Source organism: Mirounga angustirostris, unplaced genomic scaffold (assembly GCF_029215605.1).
Source record: "Mirounga angustirostris isolate CCGP_5_RB_7025 unplaced genomic scaffold, mMirAng1.0.hap1 SCAF_7, whole genome shotgun sequence".
Classification (NCBI taxonomy): Eukaryota; Metazoa; Chordata; class Mammalia; order Carnivora; family Phocidae; genus Mirounga; species Mirounga angustirostris.
This window is the reverse complement of record NW_026991715.1, coordinates 22,271,341-22,296,656: the sequence shown is the minus strand read 5'-3', so window position 1 is coordinate 22,296,656 and position 25,316 is coordinate 22,271,341. Positions and strand designations below refer to the sequence as shown.

Below are 25,316 nucleotides of genomic sequence, written 5' to 3'. Positions count from 1 at the left end.
CAGTGGATGAAATTTTCAAAATTCATTTACTGAGTTTAAAATAAAGTCAAGTAAATATCCTAGATCTTTTTTTTTTTTTAAGATTTTATTTATTTATTTGAGAGAGAGAGTGAGAGAGAGAGAGAGAGCACAAGAGGGAGGAGCGGGAGAGGGAGAAGCAGACTCCCCGCCGAGCAGGGAGCCCGACGCGGGACTCGATCCCGGGACTCCAGGATCATGACCTGAGCCGAAGGCAGTCGCTTAACCAACTGAGCCACCCAGGCGCCCAAATATCCTAGATCTTAAAAAGACAAGAAGATATGAAAGAAAATTTAATGGGCATGGACACCCAATCCTAGAAGTCCAACATGTGATTACTTAAGAGCTCCAAAATGAGAACAAAGACAAGAGAGAAATATGAGTATTTAAAGAAATAACACAACATTTCCCAGAACTTCAGATTAAAAGGGCAAAACTCTATGAAATTCTGAATATAAATGAGAAAGAGTAGATGTTAATAGTATTCAGAGTGGGGTGGGAGGGGGTTACTTACAAAAAAATAAGAATTGGACTGGCATTTTATTTCATTTTATTTCCAGTCAGCAACTCATAAGAAAAATGAATTCACAGTTCTGAGGAAACTAGGTTTGAAAACTAGAATTTAAATATCATTAAGTTATCAGTATAAAGGCAAAACAAAAATTTTAGAAATCTCTGGAATAAAGATCTCTGGGGGAAAATTGTTTGAGAATATTCTCTAGCAAAGGAAGGAGAGAACCCAAAACAGAAAGAAGAACATCCAAGAAAATATTGACCCTAATCTCAAAGAGTACAATGAAAAGAAATCCTAGGGTTGTGGCATGTTTGGAAAACAGTATGTCTGAGTTATAACATGAGTCAGAAAGCAACAGGAAGCATGACTTCAAGAAGAATGTGGATTTTCTGTAATGATTTGATTAACCAGCTGTATGATCTTAGCATTAAGGTGAAAAATATGCTACTATTGTCAACAAGAAGAAAAAATAGGGCGCCTGGGTGGCTCAGTTGGTTAAGCGACTTCCTTCGGCTCAGGTCATGATCCTGGAGTCCCGGGATCGAGTCCCGCGTCGGGCTCCCTGCTCAGCAGGGGGTCTGCTTCTCCCTCTGCCCTCTTCCCTCTCGTGCTCTCTGTCTCTCATTCTCTCTCTCTCAAATAAATAAATAAAATCTTAAAAAAAAAAAAAAGAAGAAGAAGAAAAAATAAAGGCAATTCAAACTGTCAGGAAAAACAAAAGCCTCCATAAGAAATACATAGTCCACCTATGGAGCAAATGAAAATGTGTTTTGATTTAGAGCTGTTGGTAAAAGATAAAAATTTTAAAACACACCTTGAGGTACATTCTCTTTCAAGAAGGATGGTTTAAGGAACCCCTCATCTCCTTCTGTCAGTGTCTAATCACACTACTTGTTCTAAAGTGAATTCTCTCTCTAGAGATTCATTATATTAAAATGCCCTTTCGTAGAATTTACTTCTAAGCAATCTGTGGAAGATAAGTGATTACAGACAATTAAGTCATAAACCCTAAGAATGCGAAACTAATGATGTAACTGAGACAATCTGAGTGAGAGATGGAAGAGAGGAGCAACAGAGGGAGGTAAAATGGTGCCAGTTTCCTCAACTTACACACGGGGGGAGCTTAAGAAATACTAGTTTAAATTGATGAATTAGGGGCGCCTGGGTGGCTCAGTCGTTAAGCGTCTGCCTTCGGCTCAGGTCATGATCCCGGGGTCCTGGGATCAAGGCCCGCATCGGGCTCCTCGCTGTGCAAGAAGCCTGCTTCTCCCTCTCCCACTCCCCCTGCGTGTGTTCCCTCTCTCGCTGTATCTGTCTCTGTCAAATGAATAAATAAAATCTTTAAAAAAATAAATAAATGAATAAATTGATGAATTAAAAAAGAAACACTTAGGACTATTATTTAAAGTTATAAAGTTAGCAAAGAACATAAAAGTAAAAAATACAACAAAATTTAGGGAAGGAAAAAGGAGGGGGAAAGGTAGTGGGCTAGATTTCTAATTTTTTAAAAACAGGGAGTTAATTGATAGTGCTTAAATTTGATAAACCAAGAATTGTTGCAAGTGGTTATCAGAACTAGGAGTAGTTTATGAACTAGAGGTGTTATGATTCCATTTATACCCTCCTTTAATGAGTCAATCTATATTACCATGAGAATACATCACTTTTATAATAAATTTGAAAAGGGAGATAAAAATTTAAGGTTCTCTCTGCCTTGCTGATTCCCTCCCCCACTCGTAAAAAGAGTCTAGCTGGAGAAAATGCAGGAGCTTGCTTTTGAATTTGTTTATGTTGTAACTTCTGTATCCTTCTTAGATAGTAGAGACCCTAGATTACAGTTATGCCAAAACTTAAAAGCCTACAGTACAATCACTGAACAATGGACAAAAATGTCCAAACAACTCAAATGGAAGCATTAAAGGTCAATGCCTTGCAGACAATGCTATTGGTATACATGTAACCTACTCTTGGCCGGATGAGTCAAACATCACCCAGAATCAACAGGGAACAGATGAGTCCAGAGGACCCAGTCAGCAGAGAAATGGATGGGCTTGAAATGATTCAAGAGAGTATTCACTGTTCACTCAAAGAAATTTACAACAGAAGTATGACTCAAAATATTTCATGAAACAAATTCAGCAAGTAGTACATTTTGAACACCAGGGTTATTAGAAAGATATTAATAATAATTAATGATAGCTCATATTTTACTGAGTGCCTGTTATATGCCAAGCATGTGCTGAGTGCTTTACATGTATTATTTCATCTTCAAAAGAGTCCAGCAAGGTTAATACTGTTATTATCCCCATTTATAGATGAAGAAACTGAGTCACCAAGGATTAAATAACTTGCTCAGTTTTACATAGCCAGTAAGAAGTGGAGCACAGATTATATCCCAAATCTCTCTGATTCCAAAACCAGTGAGTTTAGAAAATATGAACATATTTTTTAGGAAATAATAACTAACTACAATCGTAACACCCAGGGATTGTGATGTATTTTGATGTATCTCATCCCCTCCAATTTTTTCTCTATGCATAATACATTTTCTATTTCTTAATTCAGGGATCATACTGTATGTACTATATATTGTTTGGTAATCCACTTTTGCCATTTAAGAATAAATGACTTGGGGCTCCTGGGTGGCTCAGATGGTTAAGCGTCTGCTTTCGGCTCAGGTCATGATCCCAGGGTCCTGGGATCGAGCCCCGCATCGGGCTCCCTGCTCAGCAGGGAGCCTGCTTCTCCCCCTTCCTCTGCTTCTCCCCCTGCTCATGTTCTCTCTCTCTCTCTGTATCTCTGTGTCTCGAATGAATAAATAAAAAATATATATAGGGCGCCTGGGTGGCTCAGTTGGTTAAGCGACTGCCTTCGGCTCAGGTCATGATCCCAGGGTCCTGGGATCGAGTCCCACATCGGGCTCCTGGCTCAGCGGGGAGCCTGCTTCTCCCTCTGACCCTCTCCTCTCTCATGCTGTTTCTCTCTCGCTCGCTCTCTAATAAAATAAATAAATAAAATCTTTAAAATATATATATATATAAAAAAAAAGAATAAATGACTATTTCATATGAGTCAGTATTCTTCTGCATATCAATCTTAATGTCTTCTTGGTATTAATTTATTCATTCAGCCAGTCAATATTTATTGATGCACAAGGCACTATTTGAGATTCTGCTTGTCCACTTACGTGGACAAAAATTTCTGAATTCAAGAAGCTTCCATTTCAGTAGGGGGAAATAACAATTATCACAGTAAGTGAAGTATAGATCATGTTGGAAGCTGACACATACTACAGGGATTAAAAGATAAGGCAGGATGAAAGGGATCAGAAGAGCTAGGAGGGTGGTAGGGTGTTTGAAATTTTCACTGAGAAAATATTTGAGCAAAGCCTTGATGGAGGTAAAAGAGTAATCCAGAAAGACATCTGGGGAGAAAGCTCTTACAGAACTGAGATATTGTTCACATTCTATAAAATTCATTCTCTTAAATGTACAGTTCAGTGGCTTTAGTATATTTATAAAGTTGTACAACCATCACCACTATCTAATTCTGTAACATTACCATCAACCCAGCAACCCCGTCAACACCCTGTACCCATGAACAGTAACTTGCCATTGGCCCCTCCCCAAAGCCCCTGGCAAGCACTAATCAACTTTCTGTCCATATGGTTTTGCCCATTCTGGACATTTCATGTAAATGGAATCATATATGTGTCCTCTTGTGTCTGGCTTTTTTTACTTAGTATAACGTCTATAAGTTTTATCCAGGTTGTAGCATGTATCAGTACTTCATTCTTTTACGGTTGAATAATATTCTCTTATGTGGATATATCATATTTGTCCATCCATCCATCCATTGATGGACACTGAGTATTTCCACTTTGGGGCTTTTAGGAACAATGCTGCTTTGAACATTCATGTACAAGTTTTGGTGGGAACCTATATTTTTGATTCTACTAGGTATATAGGAGTAGAATTGCTGGGTCAGATGGTAACACTATATTTAACTTTTTGAGGAACTATCAGACTGTTTTCTGAAGTGACTGTGCCAGGAAGAAAGCATTTAAAGCCAGACTGAACAGTTAGTGCAAGGCATGTGTACAGCACTGCAGTGAGGCCACTATGGCTGGAGTGGTAGGAGATCAAGATAGAATAGAGAGGTAATGGGGGGGAGGACTAGAATGCGTAGGGCCCTTTAGGCCACTGTGAAGAACTTGGCTGTTATTCTGCGAGAAATGGGGAGCTCTTGGAGGGTTTTGACCAAAGGATGATGTGACCTAGCTCCATTTTTAAAAGAATCAATATGGCTGCCTTGTGGAAAACAGACTATGGGGGAAAGAAGATTAGGAGACCATTGTAGTAAACCAAGCAAGAAATGACAGTGGCCCAGACCAAGTTGGAAGCAGTGGAGGCAGTGAAAGTGGTTACATTCTGCCTCTGTCTTGAAAGTAAAATTAAGTAGATTTTCTGAAGGATCTAGTGGTAGTGGTAACAGAAAGAAAAAAGTCAAGAATTACTTATCTGTTGGCTGCTGAAGAATCTGGAAGGATGGAGATGCCATCAACTGAGATGAAGCTGGAAGTTTTTGTTGGAGGTGGTAGATTCAGGAATTCAGCTTTTGACATATTATATTGGCAAAGCGGAGATGTTAAACAGGCAGTGTGATACACAAGTATGGAGGAGAGGAGAGACGACTGGGATGGAGGTAGAAATTTGGGATTAACCTTGTCACTGGTTGACGATTATGGAAGAAGTGCGTGTAGACAGAGAGGAAAGGAGGACCATGGAGAGCACCCTAGGGTTCTCTAGGGTAAGACAATAGTGAGAAGGGGAGGAATAAAGAGCATCAGGGAGACAGAAGGAAAACCAATCAAGTGTGAGGTCCTGAAAGCCAAGTGAAGGAAGCATGTCAAGGTAGAAGGAGAAAATATTAGGTCAAAATGCTGCAGAGGTCAAGTACAAAGAGGACTGAGGATTGATTAGATTTAGCAACATGGAGACAATTGGTGACATTGACCAGCAGTTTCTTTGGAGTGGTGCTGGCAGAAGGCTCATTGGAATGGGTGTAGGATAGAAGGAAAGGTACAGAAAGAAACTCTTGAGGGTTATGGATAGTTTCATTATCTTGGTTGTGGTAATGCTCTCACAGTATATACGTATATCAAAACCAATCAAACTGTACACTTTAAATATGTGCACATTAGGATACTTTAATTATACCTTAATAAAGCTGGAAAAGAGAGATAATGGGAGGACAGAAAGAAACCACTTTTGATGAGATTTGCTGCAGGGGGAGCAGAGGAATGAGGTGTTAGCTTCAGAACTGAGAGAAAAGAGGGTTTTTTGAGGTGGGAAAAATAACTACATATGTGTATGCTGTTGGGAATGGTCCAGAAAGAGAGAAACTGATGATGTTCAAGAGGGGAGAGTTGCTACAGGGAATTGTGTAGAGTAGATGGGCCTGGTAGGGGTGGGGATCTAGTGCACAAATGGAGAAGGAGGCACACAGGAGGCACATTTATGGAGACAGGTGGAGAGGCTGTGTCTACAAGTACAGATAGCAGTAGTGGAGGAAATGGAGTGGTGGGAGTCCGTGGACGTGCTCTTTAGATAGCTTCACTCTTCTCAGTGAAATGGGAAGCAAGGTCATCAGCTGAGAATGAGGATAGTGGAGAAGGTGTTGAAGGTTTGAGGGGAAAAATGTCAATGTGAAATAATTATCAAGGAGAGTGAGACTGTGTAAAGGAATGGAACAATTGCTGGGCAACATTCGGGGCTCAGTAAGTCTTGTGGTCATGAATTCCCATCCACTGCATTTGTGTGGTTTTCCCCAGTCATATTCAGCAGCAAGGACATAGGCAGAGTGTTGGGAAAGAACTAGATCATGCTTTTGTCAAGAGAATAGACAGGCAAGAGAGGTAAAAGTTGTGGGTGGTGGACCTTTGGTTTAAACTGGCTCAGGAAGGAAGAAGGAATATCAAGAGGGTGAGGTAGAGTGAAAAGGTAGAAGATTAGATGGATTAGATGTCCCAGGGGAGTTGAAAGATTGTTGGGAGTTCGGGTACTGGAGGGAGTGAGCTGGAATGGTGAGGCGGGGGTGGTCAGACTGGGACACATGACACTGCATTCCATTATATGGATGTACAGAGTTTGTTTCATCAGTTCAGACCCCTTTCTGAGATGAGCCTATAGGATCATGGAACCTCTCTCCTTTACTTCTGCCACCTCTTACTTCTTGGTCATTGCTGATTCTCCCTGAGATCCCAGGAATTTCTATAAGGTTCAACCCCTTCCTTCTCAGATCACTTAACCTCAACTTAACTATCCTCTCTAAATAATGCACTTTTGCTCTCTGATCCCAAGTCTCTAATAACATCTGCCCTTGTATGCTGAGAATTCTGTGGATGCCTTTGAGAACCAGAAGGGAAGCGAGGGGAACCGGTCCAGTTGCCATGTGTCTGTCCCTCTAGGGTCTCCTTGGGGCAATCTACCTTATCAAGGGCTCAGTCTTGGATGAAGTGTTGTTAGAATGGAGAGAAAGGGAGTCTTTTCCTTTAATAGCTGGGGTTCTAGCTCCCTAGTCCAGAATTGCAAAAACAAAAGAGTTTACGTCTTTCAGAGGGTAGCTCAACCTTTCTAGAACTCTTGTTGTATGGAATGTGATCTGCCACTTTGTCATAGATGACACCCTCTATTTCCTGTTCCATCAAAACCCCTATAAATGTTGTTTGGAGATACAGTGACCATTGTGTTGTTGCCATATTTTTTGGTTTAAACAATCTGTGTGTTATGAACTTTAATGAGAAGTCAGTTTAACAGGATAATTAAATCTTTAGGGAGGATTAATTTGAAATTTCTTATTTATGAGTTGTCTGGTGCCTTGTTTTCTTTAACAGATGTATGTGAAGGAGTTGGCATTTAGATTTGAATGCATTTTTAATGTTTGCCTCCTAAATGTTGTCTTTTAAGGTCTTTCCTTCCCTGGGATTTCCTTTTAATAAAGCTTTATGGAAGGAAAAATCCTCCCTCCACTCTACAGGCCCATCTTGTTCGCCTTCCCACCTCCATGGCTGTAAACCAACAAAGGCACACACTCACAAAAACACACATGACGAGTGCTGCCTAGCCAAGAAATCTGCCCCCATCACAACACCTTCCTCAGTCTGATCCTGCCAGACATTTAATGTCATGCCACCACCGACATATGGAGGTCCATCCATGTTTGTGAGTTCCCTGTGGTCTCTATGTCCTCTTTGCACATTAGAGTCTTTCCATACGTATCACCACGTTCCATGCTGTGGCCCTGTGTCATGGGTGACACAGACATAATGACATCTATGGCCACCAACTCTAGGCTGCTTTCAGCCTTTCGTTCTCTCATTCATTCCTTCATTCAAGGATAACAAGGGCCAAGTTTTCTCTATTCCTTTGTGCATTTCTGCACAAGCCCTAGTCTGATGCACATGGCGGGCACTCAATTATTAACAGACTGAGCACTCCCTGGAAGATAGCCAACATAGCCACACGCTCACTCATCCAGGGTCCCACTGAGAGGGGCTTCCAGTGGCGTTTAGGGAATGAAAATGCACAGTTCCTGGCTCAGCATTGTTTTATTGATGTAGGAAGTGTTTACTGCTTTCTTCCTCCCCCAAAAGAGGATTTTGGTGAGTGAGAAGGCTGGTGGGAAAATGCAGCTAAGCCAAGTGGGTACCTAGAGATCATAGATGGAGGGGTCTTCCCTGACCAGATACACAGTTGTCATGTTAAGGGTACCTGTTCTCACATTGCCTACGCCCCCGAACGCATATATGCACGCACCCTCCACAACCCCCGTAAGAGGCAATGTTCTAACGTCTGTGGTTTCAGTGGCTGCCTGCGCCGGGGAAATCGTGTTCTTTTGTTCTTTTGCTCCCTCACCTTCTTCAGTAGAATCAAGGGTTTATGAGGTTATTTTTAGCCATTTTGGTCAGCAGGGAAAGGAAGAAAGGCAAAAGTGAAGGAGTCCTGATGTTCTGCTGCAACTTCCTGGAAAGAATGGGCTTTAAAAAACACCAGTGGCGAGGATGAATTCCTTTGTCAATACACGTCGGCAGCTAATCTAGTGCCAATTGCCTCTGCCTGAGGAATGAGCCCCAAGGACCCGAGCTCATCGTGTGGTATGGCATTTGTTTTTCTCCCAAACACTGACCAGGCATCTGCCATTCCTTTCCATTTTTTACACTGCAGAGGAAAAAGAAATGCCAAACGGTTTCTGCAACTCCAAAGGGCAAATTGGATATGTTTTGACATATGTTGAAAGTAAATTAGTCTAAAATCTATTCACATATAGAATTATCTTTCTGGGACACACCACACTAAATGTCACTTTCACTCCTGAGTTCCCTCAGGCACGAAGCCAGTGGGCAGTGACTTGCCGTGCTTGGTTTTAGTGACTGAGTTGGACCGACGGTTGGGGTTGGGGTTACCAACGGGACAGCAGGAGGCACTTAGTATCCCTCTGTTCGCCTCCCAGACAAGCAACTGCTCCTACTAAGGTATCGTCTCCCTCCCTGGCTCTTGGCTTTTGGATCACTTTCAGGACCTGTCAGTCACTCCGACTGCTCAATGGCAGATAAAGCCTCGGGTCCACCCTGGCCCAAGGAGCATCAATTTTTATTGGAGGCTAAAAAGCCTTTGGAGACCTGGGGTAGTAAATCCCTACCTGAGACATTTCCAGCTTCCAAGAGAGGGGAAAGCTACACAGGCCCGGCTTGCTCATCCTCCTTCTCCCAGCCCCCAGAGCTCAGGAAGGTTCCTGATGAAGAGTAGCTTCCACACTTCCTCAGGAATAAATTTTACATGGTAACCCAGTACACCCAAACACAAAACAAAAGTTACCTTGCAAAGCACTTTGGACTTCAGTCCTTGGCTTTTTGGGCATAATTTGCATAATTCCATTTGATTCTACGTCTTCTTTAAGTGCTGCTCACACTAAATTGACTGGACAACCCAAGGAGAAGCCACCACCCAGGGTATGAGAAACACTGTCCGAGACTAGCAGAATACCAGGGTCTGAAGGTGGGCGGCGGCTGCAGAAACAGGTCCTCCCTGTAGAGCCTGCGCACCTGCCCCGTGGTTGGTTGGTCTCTGTTTGAATGTCTGCCCGCAACTCTGAGGAGCCAGCAGGCACTAAGCACTTTCTGGGAGCTTCACAAACACCCGCCAGGGCGTCTGAGTACTAGAATTACCCTCCTGGTACAGATGAGGATCAGTTGAGGTAAGAAGCTTGCAGTGCCCAGCTGGGAGAGCCAGAATTCGGACGCCATCGCTCTGACTCTGAACCCACTCGTAACCTTGACCCCATCTGCTCAAAGCCCACAGGTAGCCACTCATTGCTCTCAGGGTCAAGTTGAACCTCTTGTCCTCTACAGCTTCATTTTGCTCCTTTCCTCCCCTGTCCCTTTGCACTACACAGCCTGAAGGAACTTCCCGGTCCTGGATTTCCTGGGCTTCTCTTCTCCCTTCCCTTTGCCTAGTTTGCTCCTGTAATTTAGACCTTGCCTAGGTCTCAGCTGAAACCTCATTTCCTCTGGGATACCTTCTCTGATTGCCTGTGCCCACCCCCACAGCCACAATAAGTACCTCTCTGTATGCTTCCAGACCATTCTCTATGTTCCTCTGTCCTGGTACAGATTCTTCTCGAGCCAGTGGTGTGCTGGTAAATGCTCAGCAACCAGCTCTCTGGGGAAAAGGGGAGGGAGGTGTGAGTTAGCATTTGCTTATTTCCATGATATAAATACCTGCACCATTACCAGTTTCAAGCCTTCCGCATGGCTTACACTGAGTGTGGCCTTGGAAAGGCATCAGTGGGACGATACATACTGGCTCCAGTGGACATCTGCCTTATCCTCTCTGACCCGGGGGAAGGCAGGGACCAACTCTGTCTTGTTGACCGTTGCCTATCTCCTCAATGACTCAGAAGAAGGGCGGGCAACAAAAGGTGCTGGTATTCTGGGAAATACTAGGATAGTGGTATGTGTTGCTTCTCCACAATGAGTAAGGAAGGGAGGGGAGAGGACCAGGTAAAGGCCGGGTATGACGAAAACAATAACCAACACTCACCCCTTCCTTACACACCACACAATATTTCCACACACGCTGTGTCATGTGATTGTTTTCATGGAGAGGTGTTAGGTAGTAGATGAAGAAACCCTCTCCCCAGAGGTGCAGGGATCCACACAGGATCACATGGTTCACTCCTGAGCCAGAACAAAAGTCTCTTGAGTTTTAGCCCCACTTGCCCTTACTGTTCAGGGTGGCTTCCCATGTCAACATCCCTGCTCGTAGTGGGAAAGTAGACATTTGGGCACACGCAGGGATTGGAACAGGGAAGATGATGGTGTGGAGATGGGCAAGGACCGCCCAGGCGTGAGGACTGTTATACATGCACACGTGTGCACGCAGGCCCGCATGCGCGTGACACGGTAGCTTGGGAAAGGAATACCAAGTGAGTGACAGCCACTGGGTGGTGGGATTGTGAGCGCTTGAGAGCGGGGCTTGAAGAATCTAATACCTGGGTTCAGATTCTGTTCCACCACGTTGCTGTGTGACCTTGGCCCTGGAAATGTTTTGTGCCATCACTTTCTGCAACTACTACTCATTTTTTTTAAAGATTTTTTTATTCATTCATTCATGAAAGAGAGTGTGTGTGAGAACATGGGGGGCGGGGGGAGAGGAAGAAGCAGGCTCCCCACCGAGCAGGGAGCCTGACATCTGGCTCAATCCCAGGACCCCGGGATCATGACCTGAGCCTGAAGGCAGACGCTTAACCGACTGAGCCACCCAGGCACCCCACTACTCATTTTTTTTTTAAATAGTCCCACCCTCAGAGGATTGTTAGGAAGATTAAATTAGATAACACAGGCCAGACGCTTGCAGCAATGCTTTTTCTATAGCGCACGCTCAGTATTATTTTTCTGTCTTCCATTACAATGTTTTTTTTTCAATGTTTTCAAAGACAATGAGATACTTTCTGCTTTATTGGTGTAAATCATAGGAAAAGAAAACCTTGCAATAGTGCAGTGCTGTTAGTACAAGTAGAGATATGGGGCTTCCCAGCCGCCGAGGTTGGTGTATTTCTGAGGAAGTTGCAAAACATGTAAAAAAAAGAAAAAAGTCTTGAGATTGTCACAGAGTTAGAATGAAAGCCAATGACCACCTGGACTTCTCTCATACAAATCTCTGAGGATCTGCCTTCTCCATGTAGATCTACCAGTGGCTTTATGTAGCCTAAGACATGCTTTGCAAAATACAATCATGAGTAAATTGTACAGAGACATTAAATGTCATCTAATATAAATGACTTATCCTGTACCATTTTCTTACCCTGTGTGGTATATAGTTATTTCTCTGTGTTTTATTTGTATGTCTGTGTCTACAGTCATCACTTTATTTTTTTTAAGATTTTATTTATTTGAGAAAGAGAGAATAAGCAGTGAAGATGGGCAGAGGGAGAGAGAGAGAGAGAAGCGGACTCCCTGCTGAGCAGGGAGCCCGATGCGGGGCTAGATCCTAGACCCCAGAGATCATGGCCTGAGCCGAAGGCAGACGCTTAACCGACTGAGCCACCCAGGTGCCCCTATAGTCATCACTTTAGATGGTAAACCCCTTTCGGGCAGGATCTATGTTTGCTTTTGAACCAGGAGAATGGTCTTTACGTTCTTAAAATTCCTTTATGTTACAAAAGTAAAACAAAGACTAATACTTTGTGACGTGTGAAAATTACATGAAATTCAAATTTCATTTTCCATGAATAAAGTTTTGTTTAAAGTTTTTTATAGCGAGGCTGTGCATTTAATATTGTCTCTGGCAGAGTTGAGTCTTTGTAAACAGAGATCATATGACCCGCAAAGCCTAAAATATTTATTATCTGGCCCATTACAGAAAAGGTTTGCCCACTCCTGGCCTAAAATAACTAGTAGATCCCCGAAGAAGTTAAGGTCTTATCAGTAAATGCTACCATGGCCTTGTTGAGATTCAAGGTTTTTACTGCTTCTCAAAGCACACAGGGAATGGTGGAGACTGATGCCAGTTTTTAAAAGCCACAATGTGATCCGATAGCTCAAAATGCTCAAGAAGATGTCCTTTCAGTCTCTAAGATTGCTGTCATGGGGGTATGAAGTTAATTTTAGGTAATAACAAAAACAAGGCAGAAAGACTGCAACCTTGAGTCTCAGATAGCACCGTGATTCTTTTTTCTTTTTTTAGTGTACTTTCTTTTTTTAAGATTTTATTTATTTATTTATTTATTTATTTATTTGAGAGGGCGAGAAAGAGAGCTGGGGGGTGGGGGGAGCAAAGGGAAAGGGAGAGAGAGAATCCCAAGCAGACTCCCCGATGCGGGGCTCGATCTCACAACCCTGAGATCAGGCCCTGAGCCAAAACCAAGAGTTGGCCGTTCAACCGACTGAGCCACCCAGGAGCCCCAGCCCCAGCGCCATGATTCTCTAAGCCAGCAGTGATGGCCGACACTGCACAGGGCTGTTTACAAGATCAGCTAACATGATCTATTCATTGTCCAAGACATCGTCACTGCATGCTTAGCCCTTCCAAGACTCAACTCTCATGTCCATCCAGACCTCTTCCACTGGCTGGGGGCAAACAGTAGTGGTGATGGGCTCCGTGTGACTGGTGGCAGAAGGGCCCCCAGGCGCTTCCATGAAGCTCTCACCAACAAACCCACAAACCAGTGAAGACGTGTGCTTTCCTGGGGTTAGGCTCCAAATGCAAATGGTGACTCTGCCAGAATCTTACTTTAATGTTGCCCTGCACCTAGATGCAAGTCAGTGCCCCCCTTATTCAGATTCTATTCCATGGGACATTATTATCATGTATTAACACATGCGTTGGCTAAAGTTTTGAAAACCCAAGCACAATTCTGAAAACTGTTTCTACCAAGTGTGAATTTTCCCACTCGTTTTTTTTCCTTTTCCCTATTTATTACACCTCCCTGTTGGGTGGATTATGTCAACATTTTCCTCCACAGTTTAGAGAAGGCAACAACTTTTTAAAAAATGGGTTGGAACTTCTAATCTTACCTGCTGTGTGAGGAAGGCCCTGAAATGCAGCTCAGCACAAAGGGGCTTAAGAGGACACAGGCCTCATTTTTCACACTTTCAGTTCAGATCTCTCCATGTCCAGAGTACTTAGTAATTGTTCAGCATTTTCCTACAAAATTCTCAACGTAACTTTTCTGAACCAGAGTCAGTTGTGATGCACTAACAGTGGTTTCACCTGAATTACAAAAATTAACTTCTTTTTTTTTTAAGATTTTATTTATTTATTTAATTGACAGGGAGAGAGAGAGAGAGAGACAGCATGAGAGGGAACACAAGCAGGGGGAGTGGGAGAGGGAGAAGCAGGCTTCCCGCTGAGCAGAGAGCCCAACGCGGGGCTCGATCCCAGGACCCTGGGATCATGACCTGAGCCGAAGGCAGTCACTTAACCAACTGAGCCACCCAGGCGCCCCCAAAAATTAACTTCTGTATCTGTTCAGTGATAACTCAGTCTCAATGCTTGGTTTTCTTTCTAAAATAGGGAATTGGGGGAAATGTTATGGACTGGTTATATTTTCCACCACTCGTAGTGACGTTCATCAATTTTTGAAAATCAAAGCTTCTAACGATGATTTATTTTAAGGAAACAAAAACAAATGAGCAAAAACCTAATGCACAGCTGCACGACAATTAGAACGGCCATCTAGCAAAAAAAATATATATATTTCTCACTGGTTAGCATGAAAGATCACCTTAATTGAGGCTGTATCAGTGGTAAGGAGAAAGGGAGATAGAGCATGATCTGCTAATGGATAAGGGGTAGAATTTCTACACTCAATCAGTATTATTCACAGATTCCATATTTGAGAATTCACCTACTTGCTAAAACATATTTGTAACCCAAAAATCAATACTTGGAGCATTTTCATGGGGATTTGCAGACATGCATAGAGTGGCAAAAAATTTGAGTCAGCTGACAAATGTATTCCCGGTTCGGGTCGAGCAAGGCGATGCTCAGCTGTTTCAGATCTCATAGAGTAAACAAGTGTCCTTTTCACAATGTACTTTTGTGATTTTTTGCGGGTGATTTTGTTCTTTAAAAATGGCAAAAGTGCGGGGCACTTGGGTGGCTCAGTTGGTTAAGCGACTGCCTTCGGCTCAGGTCATGATCCTGGAGTCCCGGGATCGAGTCCCGCATTGGGGTCCCTGCTCGGCAGGGAGTCTGCTTCTCCCTCTGAACCTCCTCCCTCTCATGCTCTCTGTCTCTCATTCTCTCTGTCTCAAATAAATTAATAAAAAATCTTTAAAAAAAAAATGGCAAAAGTGCTAATGTGCTTTCCAGTGTTCCAAAACACAGGAAGGCTATAATATGTCCTACAAAGAAAAGAGAAGTTAGATAACTTTCATTATCTAACTTACATAAGAAAATGTACTGGGGACGCCTGGGTGGCGCAGTCAGTTGAGGGACTGACTCTTGGTTTCAGCTCAGGTCTGATCTCAGGGTCGTGGGATGGAGCCCCGGGTCAGGCTCCCCACTCAGCACACAGTCTGCTTGAGTCTCTCTCTTCCTCTCCCTCTGCCCCTCCCTCCACTACCCCCCCTAAAATAAATAAATCTCTTTTAAAAAAAAGTGTTAGATAAGTTTCATTCAGGCATGAGTTATAGTTTTATGGGCCCTGAGTGTAATGTTAATGAATCAACAGTACATATTAAATAAGTATCTTTAAACAAACACACATGAATTAAGGTTATGTATTGATCAATTGACAGAAATGCTAGAACCAGAGCCTTGCAGGAACCCACCCCTGTATTTCTGTTAGGAGCAGTGGTTCAGCATTGGCTAATTCAGCATTCACAGCCACTTATAGGACGTAACTACCTCAAATAACAGGAATCGGTAGTATGTGGATTTCCTTTCTATGCAATTCTCACATACGGGTCTTAAGTACCTTTAGTCCAGAAGAATCTCTGACTGTTAAAATTACAACTTTTTTTTTTTAATATTTATAACCATTATTTTCAAAGCACGAAGAATGTCTTCCAGTTCTTCCAAGATAAGTGCAGTTCTCTTATTTATGAATACTGTATCATGCTCCAAAAGGAGTCATACTGAAGGTTGATCATTCTACAAGGTTGATAAAGGAAAGGTTAGGGGATAAGAAGGAAATGAAGAAACAGGGTAGGAGCCAGGGGACTGCTGGTATGGGTTCTTCCATCTCAGCCACTCCTGAGATCTTTTGTCCTGCCTGGCCAGTTTATACCATCTGGGGAAGCCTTCCTTTCAAATGAGAAAGGGCACAGGGGGCGAGGAGGTTATATGGGTGAGACGCTGGTCCTAATCTTTTTCTGTAGGGAACATATACCCAACAGGATGGAGTTGTCTGTGAAAAATTAATAATAACAGAGTTCCAGTTGAAGGTCACTCGTTAATAACCAACCCTAGCATAGGGTTATGTTTGTTGTAGAATTTAACACTAACTGGAATTTATACCTGTGTTATCATTACACAGTATCCAAAAAAGGGGAAACCTCTGGCAACCTTCATAAGCTTTCCTAAGAAAAAGAGGCATTTTGTAATTTTAGGAACTAATATATCCGGGCGCCTGGGTGGCTCAGTCGTTAAGCGTCTGCCTTCGGCTCAGGTCATGATCTCAGGGTCCTGGGATTGAGTCCCACATCGGGTTCCCTCCTCGGCGGGAAGCCTGCTCTCCCTGTCCCACTCCCGCTGCTTGTGTTCCTGCTCTCACTATCTCTGTCTCTGTCAAATAAATAAATAAAATCTTAAAAAAAAAAAAAAAGGAACTAATATATCCACAGAATTCACTTTCATTCAAAGAAAGGACAGTCTTAGACTTCTCCCCTATCCCCCAGATACCTGATTATAATAGCAAAGGAGATCACTGTATTTTTTTTTCTGGTTTGCAAGAAATAAGGCAAATTATTTATTTTGGCCTCTGAAAAACTGAAACTATTACATTTTCTTCATTGCAATGCACATGTGAAGTTATTTCCCTCAAACCAGATTCTAATTTTCTGTAATTCAGTAGGACAGCCCACAGAACTTTCTTGCCTACAGTTTTAAAGTGCTGTGGGGAAAAATTAAATCATTGCACAAAAAGGGACGTGAGTGAGTTGTGATACCCAGAAAATATGTGATGACTCACAGATATGAAAAGAAGTTTCATCTGCAGCATGAAACTCTGGAAATACTCAGGAAAGTGACTCGGCTTTCAGTTTTCTCGTATTTTCTCCTTTTTGTCCTCCACATTAACTCCCAGGTTAGGGGGGGGAAAAAAAGTTCAATAGAATCAAACCAACAGAGCTGAGAATTAGGCTCTCCTCTCCTCTAAGTCAGTAAAATGCAGATTGAAAAAAATCTGAGGTACACATCAATGTCAGTGATAACCACTGCAACTGCATATTATAAAACTTAATCATGAAATCTTGTAGCCGTTACACACTGTCTTGCCCAAGCATTAAATACCAAGAATTCTTCCTGTTTCAAAATTGGAGTCTTATCAAAAGATCATGTAATTTCCACTTAAGCATTCAATCCTACTCAGTGCCTTAGGAAACTCTGAAGTTTTTTGTGGAATATGCTTATCATAACTGGAGAAATCACCAACTTTGTTAACTCTAACTTTGGGGGGGAAAGGGGTTTTTCACTTTTATTCCTCTTGCCTTAGTCTTCCTTATCACCCCAACCAGAATAACTAAGGGCACCTTGCGTCACGTATGCATTTCATCAGGGTTAAATAACAATTGTAGGAGCAAGGCACAGAAATTGGGGTCAGAGATGGAGTTATCAGGTTCTTCTACTATCTTTAGGGGACTGGGAAATTCATAAAATCCCTTTGCTTTGGTTTCCTCACTCATGAAACAAGAGAAAATACCCACCAGTTCTTATAAAGCTCACACGGCTTAAATATACAATTGATGGCCAGGCGATTTGGATATATAAATTCCAAACAGGAATGATAAATGATGCTTTAGAAAAGTTTGGCTGGTCATTACAACTCCTGTTTATAGATTCGTCCTCTCTAGCAAGGATATGACTCACGTTAAGTATATGGATTTTTAATCTAAATTGGCATGTCTCTGGTTAAAAAGAAACAAGCTAACCAAATATTAATTGTATTTATGTGGGGGGAAAAAAGAGAGAGTGTATCCTGTGTGGGTCATTTTGTCTCTCCACTGTTGACCTCTGTGGCTGCCGCCAAGGTGGGGGAGGACGGTGCTGGAGACCACTGATGACCATTGACCACACTGCTGCGAGTACCTTGACCTTGGGGTATTTGCGCATTTACTGCTTCATTTTATTCCGACAACACCCTGAGTCTCTCACTGAGGCTGATTTAGTTCTCATGTATTACTGATGAATGAGCCAAAGTGAACAGCACGCTGGGGTCCCCATGCCTGTCAAAGGCAGAGCACCCAGTGCCTCCGGGGCCCGACTCAGGGCTCTTCCCACTAAACCAGTATTGGGTCTCTTTACAACAACATGGATGGATCTAGAGAATATAATGCTCAGTGAAGTAAGTCGGTCAGAGAAAGAAAAATACCATCTGATTTCACTCATATGTGGAATTTAAGAAACAAAACAAACGAACAAAGAAAAAGACAAATTGAAAAACAGAGTCTTAACTATAGGGAACAAACTGATGGTTACCAGAAGAGAGGTGGACTGGGGATGGGGGGCGGGGCGGAGAGATAGGTGAAACAGTTCATGGGGATTAAGGGTACACTCACCACAATGAGCACTGAGTAATATACGGAATTGTTGAATCACCATATTGTATACATGAAACTGTATGTTAACTGTACTGGAGTTAGATTTTTTTTTTTTTTTAATTTTAAGCATTGGGTCTTAGTACTATTTAAAGAAGAGGAAGAGGAGGAGGAAGAAGAAGAAGAAGTAGGTAGAGAGGAACTAGAAGGTAGAGGGAAGATCTATAAAGTGTACCTTTTAATGTGGTCTTCCCGATGACCGCATTGCCATTAAAGAAGATTGTTCATGTAGAGAAACCGCGTATGTTTTTGTAGTTTAAAAAATAATGCAGTTTACTGAAGCAGATTGGGGCTTTATTCCTTGAAATTAATAAAAGAGGCTTATGGGAGTTGGAAAGAAATAAAGAGAATGACTTTACAATCATTTGTAGATACACAAGTATCTTTAGATGGCCTTTTTACTCTTTTTAATGAAACTATCCAAAAACCTCCACAGTAATGGGTAATTCACCTAGGAACTCATCTTCATTATTTGCGTAATTTTTAATTCTCCAAGCTTTTAGTTTCGTGTACATCAAAAGCCACTTAAGGGCTATAAAAATTCGTGTACATCAAAAGCCACTTAAGGGCTATAAAAAGATACTGAAGAGAATGCTACATTTAGAGCAGAAAATTCTGTTATTGAATTTACCATAGTGATCATCATTTGTAAATCTACAAAATCAGTCCAATTTATGAACAGGCCAAGCTAGAGAAATCAGCATGCCTCGTTTGCATCCGTACACACTGTCATCATGGATTAGCTGTGGTTGCATTTTCTCCCCTAGCAAACAGGACGGGAATTTTATGTCACCTTGAAAGTAGGACTTAATAAAAAGCATGATGCAGTGTGTTCAACCTCTTTCAAGTGTCCAGATCCTTACAATCCAAAAAGTAGTGCATCTCCCCTTCTGCATATCCCTGTTTTATTAAAAGAACACGCGTTTCTCCCTCGTGTACCTAGTAAGCATCTAAGTGGGCCCTGTGCTGAGCTCTGTGTAAACAAGATAAAGTGAGTGCCTGGTTTTAGGAGTGTTGGCATCAACAGATAGAATTGAAATGACAGACTCAGTTTGATTTTCCCCTTTGTTCTCAGGAAAGCACAAAGACACGTCCTCCCCAGAAAAGAACAAGACCATTCATTCCTCCACATCCATACTAAATGCTTCAGAGTAGTTACCTCATTCTGGTGCCAGAATGGTAGCTGGCTCTCGGGCAAACCAAGGGGGGTAGAAAGGGAAGTTTCCAAGAGCAGTAGTGGCCCACCTGGCCCCCCAGACTCTCCTATTTGCCCTCTAGCAAAAACAAAGGGAGACAATTTTGTGTCATGTATTGTACTGATGCTGTGTGTTTTTTTAAAGATTGTATTTATTGATTTGAGAGAGAGAGAGAGAGCAAGCGTGAGTGGGGGGAGGAGCAGAAGCAGAGAGAGAAGCAGGCTTCCTGGTGAGCAGGGATCCCGATTCCGGGCTCCATCCCAGGACCCTAAGATTATGACCCAAGCCAAAGGCAGACGCTTAACTGAGCCACCCAGGCACCCCTTGATGCTGTTTTAAGATAATACTCTCTGCACACTTCACCTTCTACTAATACCTAATTTCTCTAGATTCCTAGTATGCCTGTGTGTGTGTGTGTTCTGTCTCAGCCCAGTGTTCCCCTGGCAAGTTCCGATCCACCTGCCCCAGCTCAGGATCACACCATCTAATGGCAGGATTCATCGGGCCCGACTCTGCCCCTCTCTGATAATAATGACAGAGACCGCTGAGTGGGTAACCACTGGGCCAGGCATTTTCCATACCCTGTCAGCTGATTGCACGGCAACTGTGTAAGGAAGTGACTGTCTCTTTTTCGCAGATGGGCACATTGACATGCAGGGAAGTTAAGTAATTTATTCAAGACTGAACCCTGGTAACTGGTGGCAAAAGCCAAGGTTTAAAATCATGTGCATGATTCCCAGGCTCATGGGTTTTTTCCTGCTCCCCCCACTCTGCCTCTCAGGGCACATGGTGGCTGTCCATGTTAGCATCAGTACTGTAATAAAAGTCTGTGGGCTTGAACAGAAATACTGAAAGTGATCGTGTGCCCTGGAGACATCTGAGGTGGCTGTGGACCAGGCCCGGGAACTGCAGCTGGCAGTGTTTACTGTGAGCCAGGCTCTGTGCTATGCCCTTCATATACATTATTTCATTTAATTCTCAAATATGAAATGGGCACCATTTTTTTTTTAAAGATTTTATTTATTTGACAGAGAGAGAGCACAAGTAGGCAGAGCGGCAGGCAGAGCGAGAGGGAGAAGCAGACTCCCCGCTGAGCAGGGCACCCGATGTGGGGCTCCATCCCAGGACCCTGAGATCATGACCTGAGCCGAAGGCAGCCGCTTAACCAACTGAGCCACCCAGGTGCTCCCGAAATGGGCACCATTTTATCCCCAGCTGGGGGAGACAGAAGAGCCAGAGTTCAAGCCAGCAGTGGCCCACGCCAGATCTCACATGCGGAATCACTGCAGCAGAAAGAGCTTCTCTGGCTTTGTTGCAGAAAGAAATCTAACCCTTTTTACTGGTGAGGCTAGTGATCGCTGGCTTCTGTGCCGGTCAAGTTGCCTGTTGCCCATGGATGTTATGGCCCCTGCTTTCTTCCTGTCGTGCTCATACGAGAACCCTGCAGTAGGGATTACACACCCATAGTCCCCAGGCTCCGTGGCTGAGTCCACAATAGTAAGATTTTATGGTGACTTGTTAGCATAAAGATGGTGTTATATTATAATCATTAATTGAATAAATTGACGTTTTACTGGATTGGACGAAATTAAGATGGTATTATATGGGGCATGTGTGCATGTATGAGAGAGAGAGAGAGCTGGGAGATATGCATTAGCCAAGAAGTCAGGACCCGAAAATACTACTGGAGGTCCAGATATCTGCGTAACAATATTACTTTCCGACAGAGAACTATTTACTAGAAAGATTCTCAGTAGGAACTGAATTGCTTTTATTAGCTTATTTATAGTGTGCACTTCCCTTTTCACCTCTATTTCAAAAGAGGGTATTTGTGCTTTTTCAGAATGTGTGAAAGTCCTCCATTTACAGAGTCCTGGAAGATGTTTTCTGCCAGTTTCTTGGTTCAGCAGCTCTCAGTGAGTTCCAGTGAAGACGGGGGGGGGGGGGGGGGGGAGCTTCCATCCTGTTCATCCTCTTTGACATGCATTTCCTAACCCATTTCCCCCCACCCCCTACTCAGTGCAGGATCCCCACACAAAGTGGGCGTCTACAGGGCCACTTAAGGAGTTCCTCTGATTCTGGTTCCCTGTTATTCCTCTTCTCACTGCTTTACTCTTCTACATTCAATTTCAAACTAAATGGAAATGCAGATGGGCACATGAGCATCTAGGTTTCCCAAAATACACATTTTCATGAGCACTTCCCTCTTGAAGTGTGTGGACGGAGCCAGCATATTCTCTCCCCATTATCACTCTGTTTTAATGTCTAACTGACAGATGCCTGTCAGTAAAACAAAGCAGTAATGGGCAGAAAATGTCTCAGCTCTTAGCAAAAAAGGAAAGACCCCAGATTCCTGTCAGGCTCAGAGACACTCATCAGCCATTGTTAAAGAGGACTTACACATGCCTCTTCGGGGAATACCCATGGATGGCCTAAATGTTTTCACCCTTATTATGTGAGAAGAAGAAGAAGGAGCTGTTTCTCATACATGGGCAGATTTCTCCTCCGGAGGAAGCTTGCACAGCGTGTTAATGGGTCATTTACTGCAACCCTGGAGTAGGGTGTGGCCGTGCCAGACGGCACCTGCAGGCTTCGCTGGGTGAGAATGCCTTCCTGGTGAGTCACAGAAGGAAGGTCCAGCTGATACAAGCTCAGTGACCTCACCCCATCAGTCTGATGCGCCGTGCTTCTGCCAGTCTGCGTCCACGCACTCAGCCACCTTCAGACAAATCTGGTCAACCACACGACAGTGGAAGCCTGCAGGGGCAAGTGACACCAAGTGAGAAGAGGGAATATTTTAGATTTGTTCTCATTTTCCTCAGAAACTCGTCAATGCAGAAGCCCTCTGTCTAGGAGGGGTGTTCAGCCTAAGGAAAAACTCTATCAACCATAAAGACAAAGTCAGACTCCAAAGCAGGTGAGAGAAACAGTGCCTGGCCTTCTTACCGAGAGTGCTGGACGGCAGGGACCATGCCCTTGATTTATGTTGTGTCCACTTGAATCACAAGTCCAGTCCTCTAGACCAGCAGGGTGAGTTATGGGGTGACAGTCTGATTTCTCTTTTAATTTCAGTAAAAACAAGTGGACCTTGAAGAATAACCAAAACAATAACAAAACAACTCAGTCACTATAGCTTGTAACTAAGGCAAGAGTAAGAGTAAATAATTCCTTACTCTGCAAATTGGCCATCAAAGGAAAGAATTAAGCAGTGATCATGCCTTTTCTGTGCACGTTGGATTTCAGCATAAGCAGATTGCACTGGTTGATGAGGGAAAGTTGTTCATTACAGGAGAATTCCTGCTACTAAAGTTGGAAGGGAAATTCAACTTGGAATGGCTTGATTTTGTAGCCCCCCAAGTGAAATAATTGCTTTAAGCAACTGTCATCAATGCATGCAATAATTAGACCGTTCGAATATTGATGGGGAATGTTACACTGAAGAAATCATCTGCCATCACCTGAACCCACTAAAAGTGGGACGGCCACCCAGTACATTCGGTGCCCCCTGATGTAATGCAGTGTCACCTATGAACTGTTGTCGTCTAAGAGGTGAACTTGAGCTCAATCGAGCTTATCTATAAGCTCACAGAAAACACAGGGGATAGAGGAACAAATTAAATGATACCACAAGAAAGCAAGTTTGGGGGCACCTCGGTGCTCGGTCAGTTGGGCGTCTGCCTTCGGCTCAGGTCATGATCCCATGGTCCTGGGATTAAGTCCCGCGTCGGGCTCCCTGCTCAGCAGAGAGTCTGCTTCTCTCTCTGCCTCTGCCCTCCCCCGAGCTTGCACTTGTTCTCTCTCGCTCGATTGCTCTCTCTCTCAAATAAATAAATAAAAATCTTAAAAAAATATTAACAGGAAAGAAGGAAGAAATGGAGGGAGAGAGGGAGGAAGACACAAGTGTGACAAAATTTTGATTAATTGTCAGATTGGCACACTGGAGTATATGTCAGTTTACTTAATATTCTATTTGTTTGGAACTTTTCATGGTAAAAATACTAAGAAAAGGAGTAACAGATCTCTCTCAGAGGTGGTAGTAGGATCGTCATTATCTGACGATCAAAAATGTTACAGTTTTTTTTCTTATTTTCTGAAGATACTCTTTCCTTAAAAACTCATTTTGTTAGATGGGGGGGGGGTAGTCACTAGAAACCGATTCCATTGCCTTACATCAAGCAACTGGAGGAGATTTGGGTAACAGATAGTCTCTGGTGTGAAAGTGAATGCTGATCTTAGCTGGAATAACTTGCTTTCTTCAGCACCCGCAGTGGTGGGTCTCCAGGGACTTATCTGGCTACATGTGTTTTTCACATTTATTAGTGAAATTGGAGATTCAAGAATAAAACACAGTCCTCAGGAACATTTTGTTAATTTGTGACACACTAGAGATTTTTTTAGCCCGTAAAGCAAATGAATGAGCTCCATGGGGGTATAACTGTTATTTTCACCCTTGGAAGGCAGTAAAGACCCACTATATTTATAAAGCACTTAGAGAATGAAAATGAATAGTGCTATGAAAACAGAAAAGTATACTCACACTATTGCTATTAATAGTGTAATTTTTTTTTTTTTGGTCTGTTCTGAAGGAAAACCCATCAGATGAAAATTTAAAAGTAAAAATAGACCTCTGCACAATATGTGGCTGTTTTATCTTAGATAAGAATTTAATTCCGTGTCAGTATTAAGTTGTTTTGTTTCTGTCAAACAGGCTGGATCAGGTTAAGGAAACTCACCCATTCTTTCTGGCAGGACTGGAGATACAAAGAAATGAACAGACCAGATATTTGATTCAGGATGGTCTTGCTGAGCGGCTGCAGGGCCTTCAGGGATGCTCTGGTGGAAACAGCCCTCCACGTAAGCCGACATGCCGGGCTATTTCTGACAGGCTTAAAGGTACGGGGCTGCTCGGAGGCTCAGGGACAGAGCAGGCTGGTCCTCACACTGAAAAAGTCCAGTTAAAGGTGATGCTCCAGGGCGCCTGGGTGGCTCAGTCCCTTAAGCGTCTGTCTTTGGCTCAGGTCATGATCCCAGGGTCCTGGGATCGAGCCCCGCATCAGGCTCCCTGCTCAGCGGGGAGCTTGCTTCTCCCTCTCCCTCAGCCTGCTGCTCCCCCTGCTTGTACTCTCTCTCTCTCTCAAATAAATAAATAAAATCTTAATAAAATAAAATAAAGGTGATGCTCCGACAGGTGGGGGCTGTGTGAGACGTGGGGACTGACGTCAAGATGCGTGGTGAGCTGGGCCAGGCAGCCAAAGGAGCAAAAGCAAGAAGGGGGCATGGGCTCAGATGAGAAGAACTAATTCCTCAGAGGTTCCTTTGAAGGAGTTCATTGAATGCTTTGCACTGAGGTCAGTAGGAAGTAAGGAAGAAAGAGGCCTCATTCCCCACCAGTATCATGGTGCCCAAGAACCCAGGACATACAGTGGCACCTGGGTGGCTCAAATGGTTAAGCATCTGCCTTCGGCTCAGGTCATGATCCCAGGACTGCATTGGGCTCTCTGCTCGGCGGGAAGCCTGCTTCTCCCTCTCCCCCTCCCCCTGCTTGTGTTCCCTCTCTCGCTGTGTCTCTCTCTGTCAAATAAATAAATAAAATCTTTAAAAAATAATAAAAAAAAAAAACCAAGGATATACTTTGGGAAGAGATTACGTGGTAAAGTGATCTCAGGTAACTCAGCCCTTGGCTATGTGTTGCTTTTTTCTTGTGCTTTGTTGGATCTTGCCTTGAAAGACTAGACCCATTTATTTTAGGGAAGCACTAGAAAAGAAC

General features: G+C 43.2%; 1 protein-coding gene across 4 annotated transcripts in view; it reads left to right on the top strand.

The window, feature by feature from the left end:
- MARCHF3 (membrane associated ring-CH-type finger 3) overlaps positions 1–25,316 on the top strand; it is a 140,144-nt gene that overhangs the window by 71,863 nt on the left and 42,965 nt on the right. The window contains exon 2 of one of the 4 annotated variants that reach the window (XM_045891999.3): positions 24,299–24,442. The exons of the other annotated variants lie outside the window; for them this stretch is intronic. The gene's annotated coding sequence lies outside the window, so the exon portion shown is untranslated. The remainder of the gene's footprint in view (positions 1–24,298; positions 24,443–25,316) is intronic. 4 annotated transcript variants of the gene reach the window in all.